The 25,829-nt window shown below is 49.8% G+C and overlaps 1 protein-coding gene across 9 annotated transcripts in view; it reads left to right on the top strand.

Moving 5' to 3' along the window:
- The window catches only part of Atp2b2 (ATPase plasma membrane Ca2+ transporting 2), a 321,778-nt gene that overhangs the window by 116,201 nt on the left and 179,748 nt on the right, over positions 1-25,829 (top strand). For all 9 annotated transcript variants that reach the window (XM_052721638.1, XM_052721644.1, XM_052721641.1 and 6 more), the window contains one exon: positions 15,843-15,937. The gene's annotated coding sequence lies outside the window, so the exon portion shown is untranslated. The remainder of the gene's footprint in view (positions 1-15,842; positions 15,938-25,829) is intronic.

The raw sequence follows: 25,829 nt of genomic DNA, 5'->3' as shown, positions 1-25,829 counted from the left end.
CAAGACTCATCCCATCTTTGAACACCTCTCCAGGCCTCAGTTTCACCCACTCAGTGGGTGTCAGCCATAAAGAGCACTAAATAGTGTGACTATATGCCCCTTGTTTATCTAGAACCTTAAAAGTGTCCTTACCATTCTCAAGGCTCCCCAGTGAGAGAATCACCCACCCACGAGGCCACTGCCAGCCTTTGGTCCCATTATCCTTCCCTCCATCCTCTTCCTTGGTCCTGAATTAATTTAAAATAACCCCAATATTTTGGGAGCTCTTCTCTAGGTCATACCTGGAGCTAGGCACTGAGGAAACTGAGGCCAGCCAGACCTGGTCCTTTCTTTCTGAAGCTCCAGATTCTGGGAAGAAAGTGCCTAAGCACTCTGCAGACGTCTAGGATGGAATCCAGAACCTCCCCTGCTCGTCCCCACCAAGCTATTTTAGTCCGTAATAATACTCCTCAGTATGCTGGTGGCATTTTGCAGTCTCTAAAACACTTCCCTTGTGTTACCTCATTTAACCCTGACGTCATCTGAGGGTGAGATTCTAATATGTCCCCATTGCACAGACTGGAGCTGAAGGTCACAGGACCTGGAGAGATGTGGCCTTGGGAACCAGCTCGGCCTCCACTTCCTCCTTCCTTTCCTGCAAGCTTGAATACCATGTTAATGCCTGCCTCTCAGGACCATCTATCTACAAAGGAGACCAGCAGCACTCAGAACCTCCTTTAAACAATGGCAGCTGTCCAACACTAGCCCCTCAGCCAAGCTGTGCATGACCCCAGCAACCTCCTGAGTATACACATTCAGACTTGTCCTCAGACCCCACAGAGGAGCTTCCTGACCCATTTTAGAATTCAGGAAACACCTCTGGGCTGAGACCCCAGCTCTGCTGCATAGCCTTAGCAACCCCCAACCTCAGCTTCTCCATCTGTAAAGTGGGCTAAGTCTGAATTGTTCTGAGGATGGAGTGAAACAAAACAGAAAAGCAGTGTTCTGGACTCAGCTGGACTGGGCTGGGAGTGTGACTTAACTGGACAGTATTTACCTAGTTTGCTAAAAGCCCTGGGATTGATTCCCAGCACCACATAAATTAGTATGGTGTTCCAAGCCTGACACCTCAGGATTATTTGGGTGGAAGCAGGAAAATCAAAGGTTCAAAGTCGCCCTTGACTCTATATGGAATTTGAGGCTAGCCTGGCATACGTGGGACCCTGTCTCATAGTCTGCACACAGACAGCAGACCTGGCTGGGCAGGAGGCTCTGCCGGATGTTGGCGTTGGGATCTGATTGTGGGAAGGAATGGACAGGCGGCCCCTCAGTCTGAACAGAACCCACTTTAGTGAAAAGCCCAACAAGGCTTCTGTGCTGGTTAGTTGTTGTTTGTTGTTATTGTTGTTTTTCCAACTTGACACAGGTTAGAGTCATCTGGGAAGAAGGAATCTAAATTGAGAAAATGATTCTATTATATTGGCCTGTAGGCAGCATTTTCTTGATTAATGATTGATATAGTACCAAGCAGTCCATTCTGGGTGGTACCACCCCTGGGTGGATGGTCCTGGTGGCGTTAGAAAGAAGCTGAGCAAACCAAAGGGAACAGACCTGTAAGCATCATCCCTCCATGGTCTCTGCTTCAATTCCTGCCTCGAGACCCTGCCCTGACTTCCCATCATGATGCTGTAAGTTATACAATGAAATGAACTCTTGCTTTTGGTCATGGTGTTTATCACAGCAACAGAGAGCTAACTAAAACAGCCACCTTCCCCAAGCTTGCCATCTAACCACATCCCCTTTGAGGGCCTCAGCTGATGAAGCTGTTTACTGAAGGCCAGATCACCATACAGGGGGAGCAGGGCGCCCCTCACCCATGCTTTACCAAACTCCATGGGGCAAAGCTGTCAGATACCCTGGTGCCTCCTAAGTGGTTTCCCACCCACGCCCGTGCCATGAGCTGAGTCACCCGGCACTGGCACCGAGGCGGACTGTGGGAAGGGTGTTCCTTCCTCTGCTGCAGAGCTACCGCTGCAGGCAAGCTCCCAGAAAGCCAGAAAACCCAGCCCGTGGCAGGTGCCGGGAGGGGCCTTATGCAACTTCTGACATTGTTCAAAATCATTTCTACAGAAAAGCCGGGACCCAGGCTGCAGTAGGCACAGCTACATTTTCTTATGTAACCTTTACCATTGTTAAAAAGCAATACATGTTAACAACTTCCATTTGCCCAGGGCCTCAGACATCTGGCCCGGCCAGACCTCCTGTTCTGCTCCCAGCAGCTCCAGCAGAGGTTAGAGCCAGCTTTGAACAGGTGAGGGAAATAAGGCTTGTTTGGGGTGGCATGACCCTGACAATCGTCTGGGGCAGCTCTGCACCCAGCTCTCCACTGGCCAGCCCAGGCACTATTGGGAGTTGAAAAGAAACAGAACGGGTAAATTTGTTACATTTGATTCTTTCCTTGAATGAAATAGTCATGAGTAGCTCTTAGCTAATGGCAGGTGGGAGGGCTGAACTCTGATGTGTGAAACAGAAAACAGGACTAAGGAGCTGTCTTAGTGGGTAAAGCCATGTGCCACCAAGCCTGATGGCCTGAGTTTGATCCCCGGGACCCACATAGGGAGGGAGAATTGGATGCTACAAGTTGTCCTCTGACCTCCCATGTGTGCTCCATGACACACGCACACTAATAATAAAAAGAATTTTTTTAAAGAAAGGGAAGTTTATGTCTAAGTTTATTAGTGTCAAACAGGAAAGTGTGTTTATCACAAGATCTTTTATTTGACTGGCTGATTTAGTGCCCGTGAGCATTCATGAGGGCGGGGTGTTCACATGCCACAGTGTGCATTTGGAGGACAACGTGCGGGGATGGGTTCATCTCCTTCCACATGTATATCCAGGGGATGGAGCTTGGGTCTTCTGGCTTGTCAGCAAGTGCCTTTAGCTGCTGAGCTACCTCCCCGCCCTGGGAAAACGTCTTTACATGAAACTGAATTGTTCTCCAAGGACATGAAGCCCTGGAACTCGGGGCCAAGGAGAAAGGGACTGCAGCTGAGGGCAGTCTTCAGGAAGGCGGATGCTGAGCCCGACACCTCTGTCCCTTTCTCTACTGCACCCATCATGTGTGCCAAAGCTGTCACAGGTGTGTACCAATGACTGGCCACACCGGAAACCAAGCTGCCTGCTTTGCCGAGGGTTCTGTCTTTCCCCAGCCACTCACTGCTCCATGGCTCAAGAATCAGGGTCTAGAGTGGCTGCATGCAGGGAACAGCAAAGCTCCACAGTCATTTGGGTGACAGTGTGAAGTTCACATGATTAGCAAAGGAGGGTAGAGAGGGGCAGCCTGCACAGCCCTGTCATGACTGAGCAGGCTGTACCCATCAGCCACAGGGACAGTGGACCTGTCATGTCCTACCAACAAGCCAGCCTACCTCAGTCTGCTGACGGCTAGACCTTGCTGACTGAGACTTGCAGCACCTGTCTCCTAAGCAGCTGTGAAAGTCCCCCTGAGATGGCACAGTGACCTCACCAGTGTGGCCTCCTACTATTGAAACTTCTACTACTGACTCTGTAGATCTGGGAGTGGCAATGCCTCTTTCTGTGACCAGAGGAACATACAATGCTAGCAGCCAGGAAGCCAAGGAACCTGAAAGGGACATGCCAAGTCTGAATGTGGGTTTTGTGAAGTTGGACTTACTTAGAAGCATGCTCTTGTTAATTCCATGGGAATGGAAGAGTGTGTGTTATGGAAGGGGCAAGTGTTTATCATCAAAAGATAAGAGACCTTCATGCCCCAGATCACACTGGATCTTTCTCCATAAATTATTGCATGGAGAAAAATGTGCTTTCTGAAAAGGTAAATGGTCTATAAATTTAGGATCCTGTTTGTTTCTGTGTTAAATAGAAAAAAATAGAAGAAGTAACAGTTAATTTCTCCTCACGGAACATTGAAAACATATATTTCACAGTAAAGTGAAACATTTTATGTTCTAGCATGGTCTTGACTCCCTAGCAAGGTGTGTACCTACATGTCTGCTGCAGAGCTCAGTGCAGGCTTCAGATGTAAGCATGTCTCGTGGCCTCCTGTTAGAATGGACATCTTTTGCCTTTTATTATTCTCTGGTATCTGGTCTCTCTGTCCACAGTCTTCTGGGCCTCTCTTTCCTGTGACTGGCCAATCATAAGACTCACTCAGGCTGGCTTCTCAAGACTTCTCTTAGGGTGTAGGTGATTGTCATCAAGGTCTGGAGGCTTTTAACACTGTGTGACAGACACCCTATCAGGATATTAGAAACACATACAAAATTTGCAGCCTGACCATTTTCTTACTGAGCTACTTGACTCAACTTGGGAAAAGCTGGGCTGTGCCTTGAGCTGGTGGCTTCCCCTGGTGGGACCATGTGGCTCCCTTTCTCAGTTCCAGATGGTTGAGCAGGATCAGCTGCTGCTGTGGTCCCTTACCACTGAGCTGGAATTGCTTCTCCACGCTGTCTTGTGCTTTTCATTTATCTGTCACTCCCAGGCTCCAAGAGCAGAATCTACATCACTTGTGTATCTTAAGAGCACTGCGTAGGACCTAGCAAGAAGGGGAGGTGGAGAGGCAAGAAGGGAAAAGGAGAGGGAGTGAACTGGAATATAAATTATAATCGCTCTGCACCCCACAGTTATTTACCTCTGGCCTAAGTAATATGACACACCAAACATGACAGCTTTGCCCCTGCTTATCATGCTCTCACATCCAGCTCTGCATTTGCCATGGTGTAGATCACACAGATTAGGCACCATATGTATTTGTAAGTCTGTTTATTGTCCCTAAAGCCTTCTCAGAAAGCACTGCCTGATCCTCCACTTAGGTGACTGTCATGGTCCACAGGAGAAGTCTAGACACACTTTTCTGACCTCCATGGGTATCTGTCCTCAAATGCACATACCTCCATGCAGACACAGACACACAGGCACATGATTAAAAACTCAAATAAAACTTTTTAAAAGACTTTGACTGAGTGAGTGAATGAAGAATGGATGGATGGATGAATGGATGGATGGATGGATGGATGGATGGATGGATGGATGGATGGACTGGTTCATATTCCTCCATGATCATTGCTCCTAAGCCCTCCCATTTGCCCTTAGTTCTTACTTCCTAGCATAAGAACTGGCGCAAAGCCTCTGAGGTGAAGTGGGACTGGAGTCAAGTCCAGCCTTCTGGTCATTAGTCACTTCTGATCTACTACAAGGACAGTCTGAACGCCTCCTTGTCTCAGGCCAAGCTCTCTCGGAAGCCAGCTTTGGTCTTGTCTTCAGCCTATTTTTTTGTGGAAAGCAATCTTGACATTAGGACTCATGGGCAAGGCCAAGGAAGGCTAGAAGGGGATGGGAAGTAAGGCCACACAGGGACAAATGTGTCACCAAACAGTTCCTAACCACTGTGGCCCATTGGAGCTTGGCACACTGAGAGCTAGTTGTGATGGTTTGAAAGAAAATGGCTTCCAAAGGGAATGGCCCTTGTTGGAGGAAATGTGTCAGTGTGGAGGTGGGCTTTGAGGTCTCATATATGCTCAAGCCACACCCAGTGAGACAGATCACTTCCTGTTGCCAGCACAAGATGTAGAACCCTCAGCTACTTCTCCAGCATCATGTCTGCCTGCATGGTGCCATGTCCCACCATGATGATAATGGACTAAACCTCTGAACTGTAAGGGAGCCACCACAATTGAATGTTTTCCCTTATAAGAGTTGTTGTGGTCATGGTGTCTCTTCACAGCAATAGAAACCCTAACTGAGACACCAGTATAAGCCCGTAGCACATGGTGTTCCCATCCAAGGCAAGGAAGCCGAACCATTTATGTACCAGCTCCCAACACCACCCACCACTGGTGGAGGGATGAGCTAGGGCGTAGTACCTGCTAGGAAAGATGGAAATGTGGATATGCAGTGGACCCTGCCTGCCGCACTATGATCACATACATCTCTGGTTTCTGCCACAGCTCCATGCTGCTGCTGCTGCTGCTGCTGCTGCTGCTGCTGTGTGTGTGTGTGTGTGTGTGTGTGTGTGTGTGTGTGTGTGTGTGTGTACATACATATGTATGTAATAGGGGAGTCACATATTGATGTCAGGTGTCTTTCTCGATTATTCTCCATCTTTATTTTTGAGACAGGGTCTCTTGCTGAGTCTGGAACTTGCTGATTTAGATAGACAGGTCAGCAAGCTCCAGGATTCTCCTGTCCCTGCATCTTCAGCAGTAACTTTACAGATACACACTGCCAGGCCAGGCTTTTTTAAAATGTGCATTCTGGGGAACAAACCCTGATCTTCATGCCTGCATGGCCAGCACTTCGTAGCCTGAGCCACCTCCCTAAGCTGCACAGCCTTGGAGAGCTGTCCTTGGTGTGCAGTAAGCACTTGATGTTTGGTGCCCTGTGGAGTCTTTGCCCAGCACCCCATGTGTGATACAGAATAGGCACCCATGGAACCAGCTCCTTGGAGTTCCCTCACTATCTGCAGGGTAGCGTGGTCATACCGAGATACAAGGAATGGGATCCTGGGTATCCAGCTTGCATGGTCCCTCCAGGCACATGGAGCAGGGCTGGAGCACTGAGGACAATGGGGGCTGCCTTGTTCAATCCCATCACTTTATAGAAAGGGGCCGTTGGTCCCAGGACACATGGCTGCAGGGTAGCTGGCTCTAGGACCAGCCTCCTTTTAAAGCAGAAGTCAGACACGTTGAGGACACTAACTTTCCCAGCCTTGCTGCTAAGGTGCTCAGTTCATTTCATAGTGTTGGGAACACACTCGGCAAATGCCTCACCTGAATGTGTTTCCTGGGCTGATTCTTTTCCAGCTCTAGCACACGATGGTTTTGCCTAGCTCCCCTGGGAGGCATGTGTAAAGTCCATGTCTGTAGATTCCTTGTGAACAAGAATTCAAAAGTTCCATCTAACAGTTGATTGGGAGCACAGCTCACATTCCCTTCTGAGGCTTTTTTATCTGTAAAATGAGGGAAGTAGCGGGCCAAGAATGCTTAGAAAGGTCTGTATCTCCAGGTCTCACTGATAATGAAATAGTGTTCTCCTTAGTGATGGTGGGGCATTGGGAGTGGGGTGACCCCACGACAGCCTAGTTTTATGACTTCTTTCTTCCCATGAAGTTGTCAAACCCCGAAGTTCCCAGGAATGCTCGGGCAGCTCCTCCACCCCCATGACACACAGCCATACAATGCGACCTCAGCAGATCTGAAAGTACTCAGAGGCTTCTAAATCTTATGTTAGGGAAAATGAGGTCTTGCCCAAGGTTGGGAAGCTTAGCAGCAGTCATCCCCGGGACCCAAGGCTACGGGTTCCCAACATCTGCTGTTTTCTGACATCTGCTCTGAGAGCTGTGCCCAGGATGCTCAGCCCCCACCACGGAGCCTAGCCTCTCTCCTCTCCCACATGTAGATCAGCCAGCCCCAGCCGTGCGGAGTGCTGGGGTGTTCAATCCCCACAGCCGGCACCATTTCCGCCTCTGAGTTGGTGTGCAGCAGATGGCTCAGGGGCTATTTTCAACTCAAGAGAGGACGTTTCACAAGAGGATAGGGCTCACAGATGGGGGCAGTGGGTCTGGAGCTCGGGCCAGCATACGTTGCCTAGTGTAGGAACCCATAGCCTCAGTTCCTGTCCTGGATTGGGTCTCTCTGTGCACTGTGGGATATGTGGCCTTCTGAAGGGCCTCAGTTTCCCCACTCATAGACTAGGACAGGCAGGCCATTAGTAGAACTTTGGCATCATCTGCCTGGGCAAGTGGGCCTCGGGGAGAAGAGGCAGGTGCAGTGGGGGCTTTGAGAGAGCAGCTCTTTCTGAAATGGGAAGGTCTCTGGGTCTGCGGAATGGAACTGTCCAAGGTACATAAGTTACTGTGCCCAAGTGGGCCCAGCAGGCGGCGAGGCTGGTGGCTGACAGCCACTAGACTGGGGCCTGAGACCCAGCTAACTCCTTGCTTCCACCTGAGGTCTCAGCCTGAGAGGGGAAGGTCCCAGGGAGTATGCTCTGGGACAGGATAGGGGAGGGTGCATCCTCCTGCTAGATCCTGAACCTCAGCTCCCAGGCACTTCGTGGTAAATAGGATGTGGGCAAGGAAGAGAGCCCATTCATAGGGCAAGGGCTGCATATCTTGTCTCCCAGCACAAAAGTACTGTGTGCAAGTGAGTTTTCCTATATGTTATGTTTACTACAGAACATAGGGAATTAGAGGCAGTATTATAATAACCAAACCTTTGCCTTGCCAGTTGGCATCCAGAGGGACCCTATTTTTTTTAGCACCATTTCTTCTTTCTAGACAATGCACACAATAAGTGTTACAAGTCTGATAAGCTGAAATTCTACTTATTTTTATTTTCTACATTTTTTGCTTGAGTTTCAGATATTTGCCTGGGTTGTTAAATTTATTTGAAAACACTGTGTTTTGATAGATGCATAATAATTTACTCCTATGGCTGATGAATAATTTACTTAACTTCACCCATCTCATTAGGACACCAGTTAGCTTGCCTCTCGTTGTGCCTAATTGTCTAAGAGCATCGTTGCACCCACTGCATGCACATGCTTGTAATCTCAGCAAGTTGAGGTAGGAAGGTGGTGGGTTCAAGGCTAGACTTAGCCACATAGTGAGACCATGGTTCAGATATCAAACCCAGGGCCAGAGAAATAGTTCATCAGGTAAAGGTGCCACTCACACAGGCCTGACTGCCTGAGGTTAATGCCCAGAGCATAAGAATCACTAATATGTACCTTTGGTCAGTACCTGGAGTATAAGAGGTGCTGGTGTGTTCCTGTGGTCAATGCCTGGAGTATAAGAAGTGCTGGTGTGGTCCTGTGGTCCCAGCATTCCTATGATGAGGTGGGAGTGAATGAAGATAGGAGAATAGGCTATGTATGCAGTAGAACAGCAAAGAGACCCTGACTCAAAGACACTATAGAAGATGAGAGCCGACTCCTCAGAAGTTGCCCTCTGACCTCCTCACGTGTGTTGTGTTTCTCACAGGCTCGCACTCACTCATCAGACACTCAAACACAAATAAAAATAAGTAAATATTTTTCAAAAACCATTTTCCTAATATAACCATATTCTGAGGTCTTGGTGTTTGTGCTCATCTGCATCTGGGAGGGATATGATTCAGTCCCCTGCCCAGGAGACAGCATCGTCAAAGAGAGGCACAGGGAAGGAGCTGAGGCCGCCATGCACACTGAACACCTCTTCTCCAAGGTCAGAGCTTTCCCGGCTTCAGAATGCACATAGCCTATACTGGCTGAGCACCTCAATATGAACATCATAAACTCAAAAATCTAAAAAAATTGGGGGGCAGACCTAACAGTTGTTTCTATTTAGAGAACATTTTGGGTTTCAGGTTTTTCAGGTAGACACTGGCTTTAAGGATTTCTTTTTTACTTTTAATTATGTGTGTATCTGTGTGTGAGTTTATGCACATGAATATAGTGCCTACAGAGGCCAGAAGAGGGCATTAGATCCCCTAGAGCTGGAGTTACAGGTTACTGTGAGCCACCCATTTGTCTTACCTCTTAATGAATCCTTTTTTAGTATGTGTTAATGAGCATACACCTCATGTGAGTGTGGTATGTGGGCATGTGAGTCCACACACATGTGGAAATTAAAGGATAGTTTTGTGAAATCGTTTCTCTCCTTCGCCCTCTATGTAGACTCCAAGGGTCAAACCCAGGTCACCAGACTCAGCACCAAGTGTCTTTACCCACTGAGCCATCTCACCAGATGACTCATCATTACCTGATGACCCCTTTGGCCATGCTCAGTTTTGTAACATCACACAGTTCATTGAGTTGTATACCCCCAAGTGTTCATACATTTTATCATGTGGTCTCAATTTTAAAAAATCATGCCTGTTGCCTGACCACTGACCTCCGAAGAAAATCATCTTCAGGGCTGGACAGCCATCAAGCCCAGAGTGGCAGGTGCAAGTTTTCCCAAAGTTTTTCATTTTGGAAGTTCAGATTCTTGTCTTGGATAACACATGCTGCCCATTGCTTTCCTTGGAGAGATGAGCACACTGGGCACATTGTGAAGAAACTGCCTGCCACACACCCAAGTTAAATAGCCATCTTAGCTCCTTAACTTGCCAATTATTTGCATTCAAATGGTCTCCCATGAAATCAGCTGCTACATCAGCCAGCAATGTGAAGCACTAAACATATGATTTCATCCCACAGCCTCCAGAGGCAAGTACTCAATGCCACCTACTGTGTTCTCAAGTGCGGAAAGTTCATAAAAACAACCATTCTCGCCGCTGTGTCCAGGACACTCACACGTGTGGACTAGCACAGCCACAAGTATGTGACAGTGACAAATACAGTGACCCTAATACACACTGCCCACTCTGGCTTTGTGCTCAACCTCTAGGGCCTTCATTCAACATTACTGTTCAACTATTGTCTGTGAAAAATGCCACACAGTGTGTTTGTGTCACTGTCCTGGCTGGTGTTATGTGTCAACTTGACACAAGCTGGAGCCTTCAGAGAGGATAGAGCCTCAGTTGAGGAAATGCCTCCATGAGATCCAGCTATACATCATTTTCTCAATTAGTGACTGATGGGGGAGGGCCCAGCCTGTTGTGGGTGGTGCCATCCCTGGGCTGGTGGTCCTGGGTTCTATAAGAAAGCAGGCTGAGCAAGCCATGGACAGCAAGGCAGTAAGCAGCATTCCTCCATGGCCTCTGCATCAGCTCCTGCCTCCAGGATCCTGCTTTGTTTGAGTTCCTGTCCTGACTTCCTTCAGTGATGAACAGCAATGTGGATGTATAAGCCAAATAAACCCTTTCCTCCTCAACTTGCTTTTTAGTCATGGTGTTTCTTTGCAGCACTAGAACCCCTAACTGAGACAGTCAGTCTGGGAATTGTTTTGTCTGAGACTTCCAAAAGGCTTTGGGAGCTCTCTCGGGACATGATAAACACACTTTGAGAATCAGCAGCCATACCAGTTACCTTCCTGTTGCTGTGATGAAATGCCTGACCAAGGCGACTAAAGAAGGAAAGTTATGCTTTGGCTCACAGTTTAGAGTCCACCGTGGGGGCCGGGTGTGACAGCAAGAGAGGCAGCCGGTCACATTGCACCCGAAGTCAGGAGCAGAGAGATGATCGCTGGTGCTCAGCTCACTTTCTCCTTTGTATTCAGTTTGGGACCCTAGCCATGGGATGGTGCCGTCCACACTCAGGATGGGACTTGCTGTTTCTTCCATTAGACCTTTATGGGAAAGCCCTACAGACAGCCCCAGGGTTCTATCCCCAGGTGGTTCTAAATCTAGGCAAGCTGGCAGTGGAAGTTAAGCATCACATGGACTTAGGGAAAAATACAGAGGGAACATGGAGCAGATCTTGGGTGTAGAACCCTAGAAATGTGTAGGACTGAAGTCACATGATCTGCATGTGGCCAGTAGGGAACTGCATGGCCTGGGCATGGGGTCTGTTTTCTGTTGGAACTGGTAAGATGTAAAGAAGGGTTTGTCTAGCTCACAGTTTTAGGCCCAGGGCACAGCACTGGCTGAGCTCCTGCAAGGACTTTTGTAAAGAGTGGCCTTACTGTGCAAGATGGGGGTGGGGGGCAGCAGCATGTGACTGGACAGGAAGCCAGACAAGAGAGTCTTGCTCTGCTAACACCTCACTCTGATGAGAACAACAGGTTCCCAGGAGATCTCTGTGTGTGTGTTACTTTGAGGGCAGCATCCCCGGTGGCCTGCCCACCTCCCTCTTGGCCCCACCTCTTAAAGGTCCCACTTCTTCCCAGCAGCACCACTTTGAGGACCCAGAGGCTAGCATGGGAACTGTTGGCAGACAGTTGGTGGTGGGTAAAGAATTGTGGGCACTTCTGCCCCTCAGGGCTGTGGAGGGAAGGAAGGCAGGCATGAGTACCCACGCTGACGCATGCTCAGTGAGGCAGCAGCTGCCAGAGCAGAAAGGCATTGGGAGCATTCACTTCTTGATTCACGCCATTTGTGAGATCAGCTCTGTCCCATCCCCAGGTTCCCTACAGAGACCTAGCAGGGCTAGGGCTTGAGACCCTGAAAAATATTCCAATCTGGGTTTCTAGTATTCAGCAAGTCTGCAACTTCGTGGGTTTGCTCCAAGCCACCAAGCATCATGTCAACAACTCTAAATAAAAATGCCTCAGAGGCCCCAGTTTCTCTTGTCTCCTGACTGAAAGGAAAGCCTTCCTGAGCCAGGTGGAAAGCTGGGGGCCCATGAAGGTGGCAGGCATTCCTGAACATAAGATTTGATTAACAGTGTTAAGATGAGCTGGAGTGTGAGGCACATGCCTGTAATCTCAGCACTGGAGAGGCTGAGGCAGATGGACTGCCATGAGTTCAAGTCCAACCTCTACTTCATAGAGAATTCTAGGTGAGTCCATGCTAGAGGGGGAAAAACACACACAAGGAACATGAAGAGAATTCTAGAAACTTTAGGCAAATGGAAGCTGTGTTTAAAGGCTTCTGCTTCCAGGCTGGAGTAGAGTCACTATTCACAATCCTCTTGCTAAGGACGGCAGAAAGGGCCTGCCATTCAGAACGGCTAGAAGACTGCCAGGTAAAGGGGGAGCACATGCTGGCCAGGAGTGGACGAGACCCCAAGATCCCACAATGGAAGCTCTGGGTCTTTCCATGGCAAAATTCATCCCAGAGTCAGAACTGAAGAAGCTAGAATTGAGGCCTTGGTGATAGCCACCCAACAGCCTGCTCACCCTAGAAAATGCAAAGCTCACGCACACACTCCAGACGCTGGCTACTCTGCCCCCAGCTGATCACCAAGAAATACAGAGTGGGGGATGGGACCTCCACCATCAGTTGCCTGTAATGAGGAAGGCCAAAATCTCTCTCTCTCTCTCTCTCTCTCTCTCTCACACACACACACACACACACACACACACACACACACACACACACACTCACTCGGGGTGGTGTCAGAAAAGGCAGTGACAAGGACTGTCAACTCCATGGTTGGGGTGGAAGGAAACAACACAAAACCCCTCTCCAGTTCCCATGACACCAAAGGAAAGCTCACGGGAATCCCAACTTTCCAACTAGAGGGATCCCTAACCCCACTCACCAGGATCAAGGACCCCCCACCAGTAGAGGCTAACTGGGAAAAGTGGATGTGGTCCCCTGTGTAAAATTAGCAAGCAGACACTCCCCTGCATCTGCTGGAATAGGGCAGAGAAAGCCAGCTGAAATGGAAGGTTTAAATGAGTCTCATGACGTGACAGGTTTCCAGGGAAAATCATTCATATCAGAAACACCAGGAAGAAGTCTGGCTCGGTGGAAAAGGGCCATCAACAAATGCCAACCTAGATGGCAGAGATACCAGAGACAGCTGACACGGATTTCACGGAAGCCAGTATAAACAGTTCAGGGAACTGCTCTGACCATTGGAATCGAACTTTTAAATTATCAAAAAAAGAATAGAAATCAAATGGAAATTTTAGAACTGAAAAGTGCTCCTGAAAAAAAACCCACCCTCAGTGGATGTGCTTTATAGCAGACTAGAAAGGGTTGAAGAAAGAATCATTAAACTGGAACATAGAATGATGGAAATGACCTGATTTAAATAACAAAAAGAAAATGTCAGGAAAATTGTCAACAGAGCCTTAGGGCCTTGTGGGACAATTAACAAGGCTCCTGCAAAGTATTAGTATTTGAATAAAATAATGACTAAAAATGCCCCTAAATTGGCACACACACACACACACACAAACACACCTCTGAAGAACCAAGAATCATAACAAATATTGAGTAGTGTGACCCTAAAGCAATCTACTCTAAGCAGCACATAAACTACTGAAAACTAAAAATTAAATTTAGATGCTACTGAAGCAGTGGGAGAAAAATAGGATCCATGATTGAGTGGGATGAGGTACTAATGCCTAGCACAAACACAGAACTTAATAGTTCAAAAAAATCAGGGTCAGAAAGATGACTCCAGCAGGGAAAGATGTCAACCCTGAGGGACCTAAGTTTGATCTTTAGGATCCAATTGTCTCCCTCAAGTTGCCCTAGGACCTTCACATGGCACTCAACACACAAAATAAATGTAGTATTTTTTTTAAAAAATCAAACAAGTCAATTAGATACTGAACAAAATGCATGGAGACACTGGAGATGATGTTCAGTCAGCAAAGTGCACATGAGAAGGTGCCCAGCATAGCTGGTCACTAGGCAAATGCATGTGAAAACTTCCGCTGATGGCAGCACCCTCCATCAGGATGGCTGACGTGGATGATGATGGCACCGGTAGACACTGATGAGAATGCCTAAAGACCGGGTCCCTCGGACAGCCACTCGGGATGGTCCCCCGACAGCCACTCAGGAATGTGATGTACAACAGATGGTTTAGAGATTGCATTCAAAACTGCACCTCCACCATCTATCTGATCCACCAATCATACTTTGGAACATTTATCACAAATGAATGGAAATGTGTGTTGGCTGGCACACAAAACACCTTACACAGCTTTTCATAGTAGTGTGTTACTATTCAGAACGATTTCTCCAATGTGGAATTATAACCCAGATAGCATTAATCAGTAAATGGTTAAACTGTGGTGCATCCATTCACAGTCGACCACGGAACCATCTAAAGCCCAGACCACAGAGCAAGGGAGAGGCTGGGTCAGTGGGAAGAGTACTTATTGTGCAAGCATGAGGACCCAAGTTCAAATCCCCTGTGCCCACACTAAAAACCAAGCATGGTTCCATGCTTACCTGAAACTCAGCCCTGAGGAAAGTGGAGACAGAACAAGAGCTGGGGCCACCAGCCCAGCTCCAGATTCAGTGAGAGACTCTGTGTCAGGGGATCAAGGCAGAAAGTGATAGAACCAGACATTCTTCTCCAGTCTCTGCACGCACGTGCGCGCACACACACACACACACACACACACACACACACACACACACACACACACACACACACGCCACATACAAAATGCATACATAAAATAAAAAATCTAATTCAGTCTCCAGTGAATTATCCTGAGTGAAACAAAAAGGTTAGTAGGAGAAAGTTCACCTAGCGCCTGGCTTCATGTCTCTGACATCACTGATGAGCAGTATTCTCCAGCCAGAGGGCAGGGTAAGGTGGGGAGGGAATGGGATGACTGTCCAGGCAGAACTAAGGAGGCCTTGTGGTATGGGGCAGTTTCATGTCTTGACTGTGGTGTTGATGACATGAATTCATACATAAGGCACGTGTGCAGCTACTGCCATGAGAATGGACTTTAAGAAGTGTCTAAGGTTGCTCACCTGGTCTTGATGGCAAGCTGTGGTTATCAAGAGTGTGGCTTGGGGGAAGAGGCACAGGGCCTCTCTGTGTATTTCTTTGTAACTTCCTTCTATGTGATGACTAGATCAACGTAAAAAGTGGTGAATAAATGGATATATAGATGATGGGTGTGTGATGGATGGAGAGACAGAAACTGGTAAAGGTTGTGCTCCTTGTGCAGGGAAGGTCTCTCTCTGTCTCTCTGTCTCTGTCTCTCTGCCTCTCTCTCTCTCCTCTCTCCCTTCTCCCCTCTCCCATCCCTTCTCTATCCTCTCTCCAGAGCACACACCATAACCATTCCACCACACACCCTCATAGCCCATGCCAGCCACAGATGAGGGGACATCCTTCAATCACTGCCAACTGATGGGCTTGCTTTTCTGCAATGAGCTTGGAACCTGGGAAGGGTGAGATCCACAAGGCAGCTTTGAAGAGTAGATGACCTGATGTGTCTGGGCTAGCCAAGGGAGAGGAGGAGCAACCTGCTTCCACCCCTATCTCTACCCAACATTGGTCACCTAATTCTAACCATGACCATTTTTCCCCTTTTTCAGAGCTGAACTTGGTCACACAGTCCCCAGAGCCAGCAAGACATGGGCCCCATTGTACAACTCCTGACACCCCTGATGTGACCAGAAGACGTGGAGGGGTGAGTTGAAGACCGAGGTCTTTTTTGGGGGGGGGGGGGTAATGGGCAGTGTGAGAAGAAAGATGCTGTGTGTGCATGTGTGCGCGCATCTGCATCGGTAGAAGGTACTAGTGGAGGGTCCACTAGGCAGGAATGAAGTGTGTTTTGAAACAATCACCTTCCTCTGCTACCCGGTTGGGGACACGCGTATCAGTTATCATTCCCAGACTCTCTTTGGCATTGAGTAGGGGTGTAGTAGAGATTGCAGACCAGCTTCATGTCTGTCACCTGACTGACCTGGTCTCAACCCTGGGTCTGTTCTTGCCGTTCCTGGTGCTGGTGATCTGTGCAGATCCAACACTGCCTCTGCCTTGGGAGGACAGACAGACAGCTGCCCTGGCTCCTTTTCTACCAGTTGGGCTGACATGGAGAGTTAGAGGTGAGGCTCAGACAGACTTTCTGTGACAGGTGCTGAGAGCTGAGAGGGGACAGGACCATCCAGCCAGGTGGCAATGGCGTGTGTGGGGCATGGACTCAGGTCTGGATTCAGAGCATTGGTTCAGCCACTGGGGCTGCCTCTCTGGGTCTCAGTCCCTCCATTTGTAATGTGGGGACAGCAGGGGCTACTTGTGACAGTCAGGAAAATGTGTTCCTGTACAGTACTGGGTGAAGTAGATGGGACTCAGGACCACATGTCGAGTGTACGGTCATGCCAAGTGCCTAATCTATGCCCATTAGAGAGAAAGCCCACTCTCTGAGCTCAGGGGCCCACAAGGCAAAGCCAGTACAACAGAAGCTCTTTGGGGGTTCCCGGGGTGACCATGCCTCTTCTGTGCTCTGCAAGCCCTCCTTTGGGTCCCTGTTTTTGCTTTACTACATCCATGGATAATGTATAGACCTTGCGGTTCATGCATGTACGCCAAGAGCTGGTGCTGCTCATCCTCTGGCCTCAGACCTGTCTTCTGCTCCATGCCAGCATCCTCTGCTGAGCCCAGTCACCGCCCCTGAACTTCCTGTCAGAGTGGGCATCACTTGTGTGCCCTCTCTCCTGTCTTCAGCATCATACTCTTGAAATTTGGTTTCTTGTCCAAGTACTTGGGAACTAACCAGAGTATTTCCAAATATATTCTGCAATTGCTCACATATTTGTTTAATGCCATCTCTTAAATACCAAGCAACTGATAAGTCACAACAGATACATGAGCAGCATCTGAACCCAGCAGTTTCAGGTGTAGGCATGGGTGAGGAAAGTGGTCAGATAGCCATTGATGGGCCATCCACAGAGAGAGATGACATGGTCCCTAGTGTGTCACAGGCCTCCCATGCTCATAGTTGGCAGTAGGATCGAGTCTAGCTTTGGAGTGGAGTTGGGAACTATCAGTCTGGCCTAGTCTAAGTCTGTGTCAAAACCTTCACCAGTCTACCCAGCATCCTCACAGTGCCCTGGGCCAGGCATGGGCTAGACACTCAGAATCATGTTCCAGGAGGCTCCAGAGCTCCCTCCTCAGAAGCCCTGGGAGCTGGGGAAGTGGAGAGGGCTGATCCATCCTCCCATGAGCCTCCTTACTGCTCGGGACCAGAGCCAAGGGGCCCCTCCCCCAAAGGCAGGCCCTCCAGCAGCCCCAGAAGGATCCTACACTGGAGCTGCCTGAAAAGAGCAGCGTCCTGTGTCCTCCCGTATGGGAGCCACAAATCCCACCCCTGCCAAGAGGAACATCCAGAGAGAGAGAGAGAGTTGGAGAGCTGAACCATCTAAGCCTGTGCAGGAACATTACTGGAATCACCACGACTGATCACAGTAGAAACCACAGGTGCTTCCTTCCACATAAAAACATTTAATTGACAGATCTTCCACATCCAAACAGTGTATTAAGCTGATCATATGGAATGATTCTCAAAATGCAACATGCCCCAAATTAGCAGAAAAGTAGGAGCAGGAACTAAGGATGCATGCAATGACTCAAAATTAAAATGACAGCCGTAAGGAGTCAAAACCAGATTCAAGCACATATTAGCCAGGTGTGGAGGCCCACAGCTGTAATCCTGATATTCAGGAGGCCATCCTGAGCTACCTCATGTCAAAAAATCAAACAGAGAGAATTCAGTTCTCCTTAAGGTATCAACAATGCATCGTCCCCTCAGCATCCACGAGGGACCAGTGGATGCTCCAGTCCCTAACCTAACGCGGTGCGGCATTGGCTCATAGCCCAACTGCATCTTCCCACACACTTAAGCCATTTTTCTCTGACTTCCAAAGCCTAGTGCAGCATTGGCACCGCGTAATCGCTGTTGCGTAGTTCAGGGAATAACAAGGGGAAAGCCTGTATCTGTTCAGTAGAGATGCAATTTAAAAAAAAAAAAAATGCTGGGGCCAGCGAGATGGCGCAGCAGGTAAAATGCTTGTGATGCAACCCTGGCGACCTGAGTTCATACCCAGAACCCACAGAGTTGACCTCTGACCTCCACACCCCTCTTCCCACTTGTGCACCTGTCTCTGTGTCCGAAGACCCCATCTTATGAGAATGCTCAGTCACATCAGGTCAGGGCTGCCTTACGGCCTCATTTTAACTCCATTAACTCTGTCAAGACCATACTTCCCAGTGAGGCCATATCCATAGATCCTGAGGTTTAGGACTCCAACATGGATGGTAGGGAAGACACAATTCAATCCCCAATTGCATTTATAACCGCGTGTAGTTGATCTCCAGTGGCCATGAATTAATTCATCTATAACTTTGGGAATCTCAAAGATTCAAAGAACATTTACATCATTTTCTAAGAGGACAATGTTACTCTCAAAATTACTGCCCCTTCCTTGGCTCCCAGGGGCTGTCCCACTAGCTCCTGGCCTCATGGGGTCCATCTGGGTCCCCTGGGTCAAATCCTCCCATGAAGAATAGGATTTGAGGCTGTTCTTTCTCAGCACAACTGGCCTCTGAACACCAGGATGGCATGACAAGCCAGGGCCCCCGTCTGTGGGACAGTCACAGGTAGGAATGTGGGTGGGAAGGCCATGCCACCAAGGTCCTTCCCACTGGATGCCCTGAGACCCTTGAGGGCTCAACCTGTCCCTGGTGTCCACGTACACTGAGCATGACCACAAGAAGTGGAATGCCCACAAGAAGACCCCAAGCCCACTGCCCAACTGAGCTGAATGGGTGGGGTAGACCCCTGTGCTCTTGGCAGTTCCTTAATGTTTATCCTCTCCTGGCCTCTCAGGGTCTGGGGGTGAGGGTGAAATGTTATCCCAACACCAATACTAGTGCCCCCCCCCCCCGCCCAGTGCTCCAGCTGAAAGCTGTCTGTCTATATTCCCATCTGATTCCAGTACTGGGAGTCACCGACCCTGTGAACCGGCCATTTGATGCCAGCACCAGGAGTCACTGACCCTGTGAACTGGTCAGGGTGCATTAGGCCAAGATAGAAGCAGTCCAGGATTCTGAATTCGAATCTAGTACCAAAAGTACTGGTGAATCTTGGTACTTCCCCAACCCCAGTTTATCAGTGGCCAAACAGACCTGGTTCCTATCTCCCAAATGAGGGATGTCTATAAAGAGCCTTGGGCAGGGCTGAGCACACTGCAGGCACTGTCCTCTCTCTGGTCCTTAGTTTCCTCCCTGCCAACAAGTAAGAGGATACACGGGTTCAGCCAGCTATACCTGACTCCTGGGGAGTCCAGTGTCTCTATCTACTACCCAAAGAGGCTACAGCAGGGCTGTGCCATGTAAGCTTGCATGTGGTCAGGGTACCCGCTCCCCTCATGGCCTGGGAGGAGATACCCATAGCCTCTAGCCCAGGAGCCAGCCATAAAGACCCCTGTACCTCACCAGGCACCTTCAATCCCAGCTCCTCATTCCGTTGGTTCCCGGGCTCTGAGACTTTAGTACCCTTTTGTTTATAAGAACAGCCACAGTGGGAGGAAAGGCTCCCTGAGCAACTAGCTTCTGCTCGCACCCAGAACCCTCTTCCTCTGCCATTCTTGTCCTAGGTGAGGCCCAACCTCCAGCCCAGAGGGCTGCTGTTCACTCCTTACCAGTATCTGTTGAATATTCTGAGTCAGGAAGAGGTGGAAACAAGAAAACACACAAAGAGTAGAGTGGGCATGCCAGGTAGTAGAGAAAGCATAAATGGGAAGTTCAAACCTGGCTCTGCTGGGTGACCCAGACCACTGGGCATTCCCTCTGTGGTTGACTAATGTGTAGTCTGACAGCATCACAGGTTGATGGACAGACCACAGTCCATGTGCCTTCCCTATCCTACTTCTGCTTCTTGCCATGGCAGCACCAGCTCACCATATCACAGGCCTTGCCCCCTCGCTCGGGCCCTGGCATCATGCAGGCAGCCTGGCCAGGTAGCCGATCTGAGGACACCACAGAAAGGTCACCTGAGCTCTTCCCTCCTGTTCATATGTCTTTGGTGGTGGTGGTAGGGGCTATAGAGAGACATGATGTCGCACAGATACTGGCTGTGGCACCCTCTCAGGGCCTCCCTTGATCCCTCTGCAGCCTGGGCACAGCATCTTCTACCTCAGGAGTTGCTGGGTGCTGGGCAGACATCTTATACACAAGGGTGTGCCAGAGGAAACACAGCACTGGCCTTGGGCTAACAAAAGCCCAAGGGAGGTTTTGTTTGATCTCCTAATTCTGTAGCACAGCTCATCATGGTGGGGAATTCACGGCAGCTGGAGCATAAAGCAGTTGGTCCAGGTGTGTGCAGTCAAGATGCAGAGTGAATGCAGTCAAGATGTAGTGAATGCCAGGGCTCAGCTCGCTTTCTCTCTTCATTCAGTCTAGGCCCTGAACCCGTGGAATGGCGCCATCTCACACTTAGGGTGGGTCTTCCCACCCGGGTAACCCAGTCTCAGAGCTCCCTCACAGGCACACCCACAGGGCTGGCTCCAGGTGGACAGTATTGGCCATCACAGCCACATGTTGCTGCTCGGGGACTTCAGGCTCCTCATCCCACATCTACCCCCACCGCTGCTCAGCATCAGTAGGAGAACCAAAAGCAGACTTGGAATTTCTCTCCTAGCTGAGAGTCATCCAATTTGTAGGTCTTACCATGAGAAAGAACCAAGGGCTCCTCCACAGCCCCACCCAGTGCTAGAAGCTGGCCATTTTTCATGGCCATTTTTCAATGTTCTCCAGGTCAACTGCCAGGACTGACTTCCTTTCCAAGGGCAGAGGCAGTTCACAGTTCAGGTGTTTTCTGGTTAAATCACCCCCAGTGCACCTCTCTCTGGCTGTCATGACGCCTGCTCTCTGTGCCATGCCTTGCTTGGGTTCCACATGCTCTCTTCCCTGGGAACATGCTCCAGATCATTTGCACCCTATGAAAAGCCATCCCTCCATCTTTCTCTGCCCCACAGTTTTCCAGACATCCCTCTGTGACATTTCGCTCAGAGACTTGTCTACAAGTCAACCTAATGGGGCTTTTTCTCAATTGAGAGATTCCCTCTTCCTTAACGCCCCCCGCCCCCCCCCGTGTCAAGCCAAGTCGACAAAAACCAGCCAGCACACAGGGAATGAACTTAGATCCTCAGGCGTGGTGGCGAGCACCCTTCCAGAGGGCTGTGAACTCTCCAAGGAGGCATGGAGGGCCTGGAGGGGCTGGGTGTTAGCCTCAGAGAGGTCTGAGTTGGATTGGCTCACCTCTTTCCTCCCAGCTGCGTGGCCCAGAATGAGTCTCACCTCTCTGAGCACAAGCAAAAATGAATTTGGGAGTTGCTGCCTCCCCGAGCACAGGGTCCAGGACTCACTTGTCTCTGTGACCATAGTCCCGGAGGTACAGCGGGTGCTTGGTACTTGCTGAGGAAAGGGAGCACAAAGAGGCTGTTGAGGGGCTGGTGAAGTGGCTGGGCAGGTGAAGGTGATTGCTGCCAAACCTAAGGACCTAAGTTCAATCCCTGGGTGCTGGCTGGCTTTGTCAGTTTGATTTGGCACAGCTAGGGCCATCTGAGAAGAAGGAACCTCCATTAAGAAAAGTCTCCATCAGATTGTCCTGTAGGCAAGTCTGGGGAGGGGGGCATCTTCTTGATACGTGGGGCTATCCCTCCTTGGGCAGGTGGTTTGGGGTTGTATAAGAAAACAGGCAGAGGAAGCCGCAAGGAACAAGCCAGTAAGCAGCACTCCTCCATAGCCTCTGGTGCAGTTCCTGCCTCCGGGTTGCCTCCTTGAGTTCTAGCCCTGACTTCCCGTCATGACGCTGTAAGTTATACAGTGTGAAATGAACCCTCTCCTCTCCAAGTTGCCTTTGGTCATGGTGTTTATCACAGCAACAGAAAGCTAACTAGGCCACCTTGGGACCCACATGGTGGACGGAGAGAACCGACTTTTGTAATGTCTTCTGACCCCCATGCTCTCCCTATGGCGCACACACACTCCTAAATAAATAAATGTAATTTTAAAAATTAAGAAGCTGTTGGGTGCATTAAACTATGCAGTTGTGGTACAAAGTGTTTGCTGCTAGACGCCCCACATGGTGCAGCACATCTTCAGAGCAGCAGTGGAGATGTGCCCCCCACTCCATACTTAACTAAAAGCACTCTGGTGGGTCATTGTGTGAGGAGAGCAGATCACACATGCCCAGCACTGCAGACCCTCCACCTGCCACTGGGGGCGCCATCACTCACAGACCCTAGACTGGCAGCCTTCATCCAGAAAGGGTTCACACAGTCTCAGCTTCAACCACAATTCTAACTAAGGGCTGGCAAGTAAAGGAAAATGAGAGATGGAATCAGCAGGGGTGAGCTCCCGACACTCAAAATGCTTAAAATGGCATCCATGCAGAGCAGGAGGTGACAGGAACCTAGAAACCTGCTCACGTGGAAAGGGGCTGCTTCCTTGGGATGCTGGAAAGTTGGACAAGATACTCCCTGGGAAACAATGAATGTTTTCTTTTTGTTCTTGATAAACCAGAGTGGCAGGGTGTGTTCTCATGGAACAAGCAAGAAATGTCTGGGCCAAGAGATGGATGGCTGCCAGGATCTGTTACCTTTTTTCCCCTAAGCCCAGAGAGGCTTCCTGGAGGAGGCACATCCCACGCCCTGGCTGCTTGACTCAGGCCCCTCGTGGGCTGACCTCCACTAGCCTCTCACAGTCACATGGTCATCCATCAGAAGCCTCCTTGGGCAGGGCAGCTGGAGTCCTCCTGGCCAGCCTCCCTTCAGTTCCCAATGCAGCTCTTCCCCGGCCAGTTGTACAGGCTGTCCTCAAAAGAAAGGAATTTCCAGGTAGCTGGCCTTCAGCCATGCTGCTGCTGATAGGATCGGGGGCTGTGGAGGAAGCCCAGCCATGTCTGCCACCCATACTGCTTTTGGCAAAGTCCCGTGTTTTGTCAAGGAATGGAAGAGGCCAGGCCTCAACCTCTGGTGCCCAGTCATGCTCCCCGCCCCTTACCAGCCTGGCTTCCCCCTCCTTGCCAGTTCGTAGACCAGAAAGAGAAGCAGCTAGGTATCAGGGGCACCGCCTGCCTCACCTGCTGAGGCTTCCTCGAAGGCCGGGGCCACAAGGCTGCAGACAACTGGATTACCAGCTGATACCCGGAGATCAGAGTGGGAGTTTGTATTGGGAGGCCTGGAACTTAGAAGGGACCCCAAACAGGATCCCTCATCATCTCTGGATCAGGTATGAGAGGTTGGGTTCATGTGCTACCAGTACCCCAGGGAGCCTGGGGAAGGCAGTTGGTCAGGTGGAAATGCCCAGCGTTAAGAGAGACAACTGGGAAGTTGGAGTCTTGGACCAGAGGGAGGCTGGAAGGATGGATAAGCTCAGTGAATGCTGACAAGGGACTCAGGGGGACAGTCCCTGGCTTCCCACAGCAGGCCCTCCAGAAGGCTGCTAAAGTATGTGTGAATGGGCAGAAAGCCAGACTGCCTCCCGTGCTGACACCCTTGAGTTACTTACGACATTTATTTCAGGTCTCTGTGACTCCATTTCCTGTCCTGTAAACTGGAGAGAGAGAGAGAGAGAGAGAGAGAGAGAGAGAGAGAGAGAGAGAGAGAGAGAGAGAGAAGCATAATAGTGGGTACATAAGTGACGTGACCACCAGGAGACTCAAATGACCCAGCAGGTGTGTCCCCTCAGCACAGGTGTATGCCAGCAAGTCTGCTCCCTCTGCACATGTGGATTCAGCCCGAGGGGCAGCAAGTCCACAGCAGAAGCTGTTCACACACTTGCAAGGCTTCTTTTGCCTTCATGGGTGGCTGCAGAAGAGGCCTCAGGTGCGGTCTCACACCCCAAATCAGGGGATTTGAATCTTCTAGCTAGCATGTCTCAGATTAGTTCCCAGCCCCCAATCCTGTCCTCCTCGCGTGTGAAATTGTCATGTGGATAGGACGGTCTCTAGGGTACTTATATGTATGAAGTGGTTGTGTACATAAAGGGCTGATCCTGCACCTTGGGTCAGCGGAGAGCTACTGTTGTCACGGCCACCACCATCCCTTTTTGTCACTCTTGACCCTTGCTACCGTTATTAGGAAAGGGAGACTGAGAGAGAGGCAAGGGCTTGCCTGGGATCATACATCCAGAGAGCAGGCGGGGTACAGCCCTGCCCTAGGCTCTGTTCTCAGCCCTTGATGGTCTTGTCCCGTCTCTGGTTGCCTGTTTCAGATAGCTGTTTGTCCTGCAAAACACTTAGTGTAACCGTAACAAGAAATGAACCCTTGGACAGAAGTCCCTCACAACCTCCTTATTTCTGGATTCCAATCTAGGAGTGCCATGCAGAGGAAGATGGCACTCCCCCTGGAGTCTGGACCTGCAGAGCCCAGGTTGGGGGTTGGCTTTGCCCCCATCCTGGGTTTGACACCAGGTCTGGGGTCTTCCTTAGGGATCTGTGGGTCTACTCATAGATAGGTAGGACCTACCTTAGCCAGCTTGTCTCTGTCTCTCCCACACTGGCCTCACCTGGCAGATCGGGACAGGGACACAGAGCAGGCGGAGGAAGCAAGGAAGAAGGGCTAGGTTTGCTTCAGGAAGAAGGAGCTTTAAACATCTGTCCATAACACACCAGCAACAAGAGAATGGTCCCTGGGCTTGAATGCCCCCAGCACCCTGCTAGGAACCTTCTGTGCCTATCTCAGTTCATTTCAACCTCAGCTGATCTGATAGAAGGTAGTATGATGCCCATTTCACAGATGGGTAAACAGAGGAGGCCTGTCTGTGTGCAGTAGGGAGACTCCAGGTGCCAAGCCAGTGACACAGGATGATGCTGGTGACTGGGTGGTGACAATAGGGAGTTCTGGGGATGGCGGCAAACTGGAGATCCAGTCATGGGACTCTTTAGAGCCGTGACACGCATGTATGTGTTTAGTGAGTAAACATGCTAATCTCTGACCGGAGCTTACTGTCTATGAAATCAGCATGAGATTCCTCCTGTTTCTGGTAGCTGGTGCCTCCCATCTGAAATATCTTAATTTAATTTTTAAATATTCTGTGCAACTGCCACAGCTATGAGGAGCCTAAGAAGCTAAAGAGACTAAATATAGGGCAGTAGGGAGCCCGGGAGCAGAGCCTGGCATTAGTAGGAAAAAGAAAGCAATTTAGACGGAGTGTGGAATGTCATGGATATTAACATATGGACACCTTGTGAGATCTTTGCCTTGCTACTGGGAGACATGGATCACGAGGGGAAGTGGGGTTGGGGCCAGCACCTCCATGTCATCTTCATGGTATTTGGGCAAATTTAACATTGTTCTACAATAACAACAAAGGTGTGTGTAGAAATATGCCCTGCAGGGCCTGACAAGACGGCTCAGTGGTTAACAGCACTTGCTGCTCTTACAGGGGACCAAGCTTAGGTTCCTAGAACCCACATGACAGCTCACATCATCTTCTAACTCCAGTTCCAGAGGCTTCAACGGCCTCTTCTGGGCCTTTACCAGCCCAACTCACATGCACATCCCATACACAGACCA

The sequence above is a fragment of the Peromyscus californicus genome, unplaced genomic scaffold, assembly GCF_007827085.1.
Source record: "Peromyscus californicus insignis strain IS unplaced genomic scaffold, ASM782708v3 Scaffold_6__1_contigs__length_162567912, whole genome shotgun sequence".
Lineage (NCBI taxonomy): Eukaryota > Metazoa > Chordata > Mammalia > Rodentia > Cricetidae > Peromyscus > Peromyscus californicus.
The sequence above is the reverse complement of the archived record's forward strand: the minus strand, read 5'-3'. Positions and strand labels throughout refer to the sequence as shown.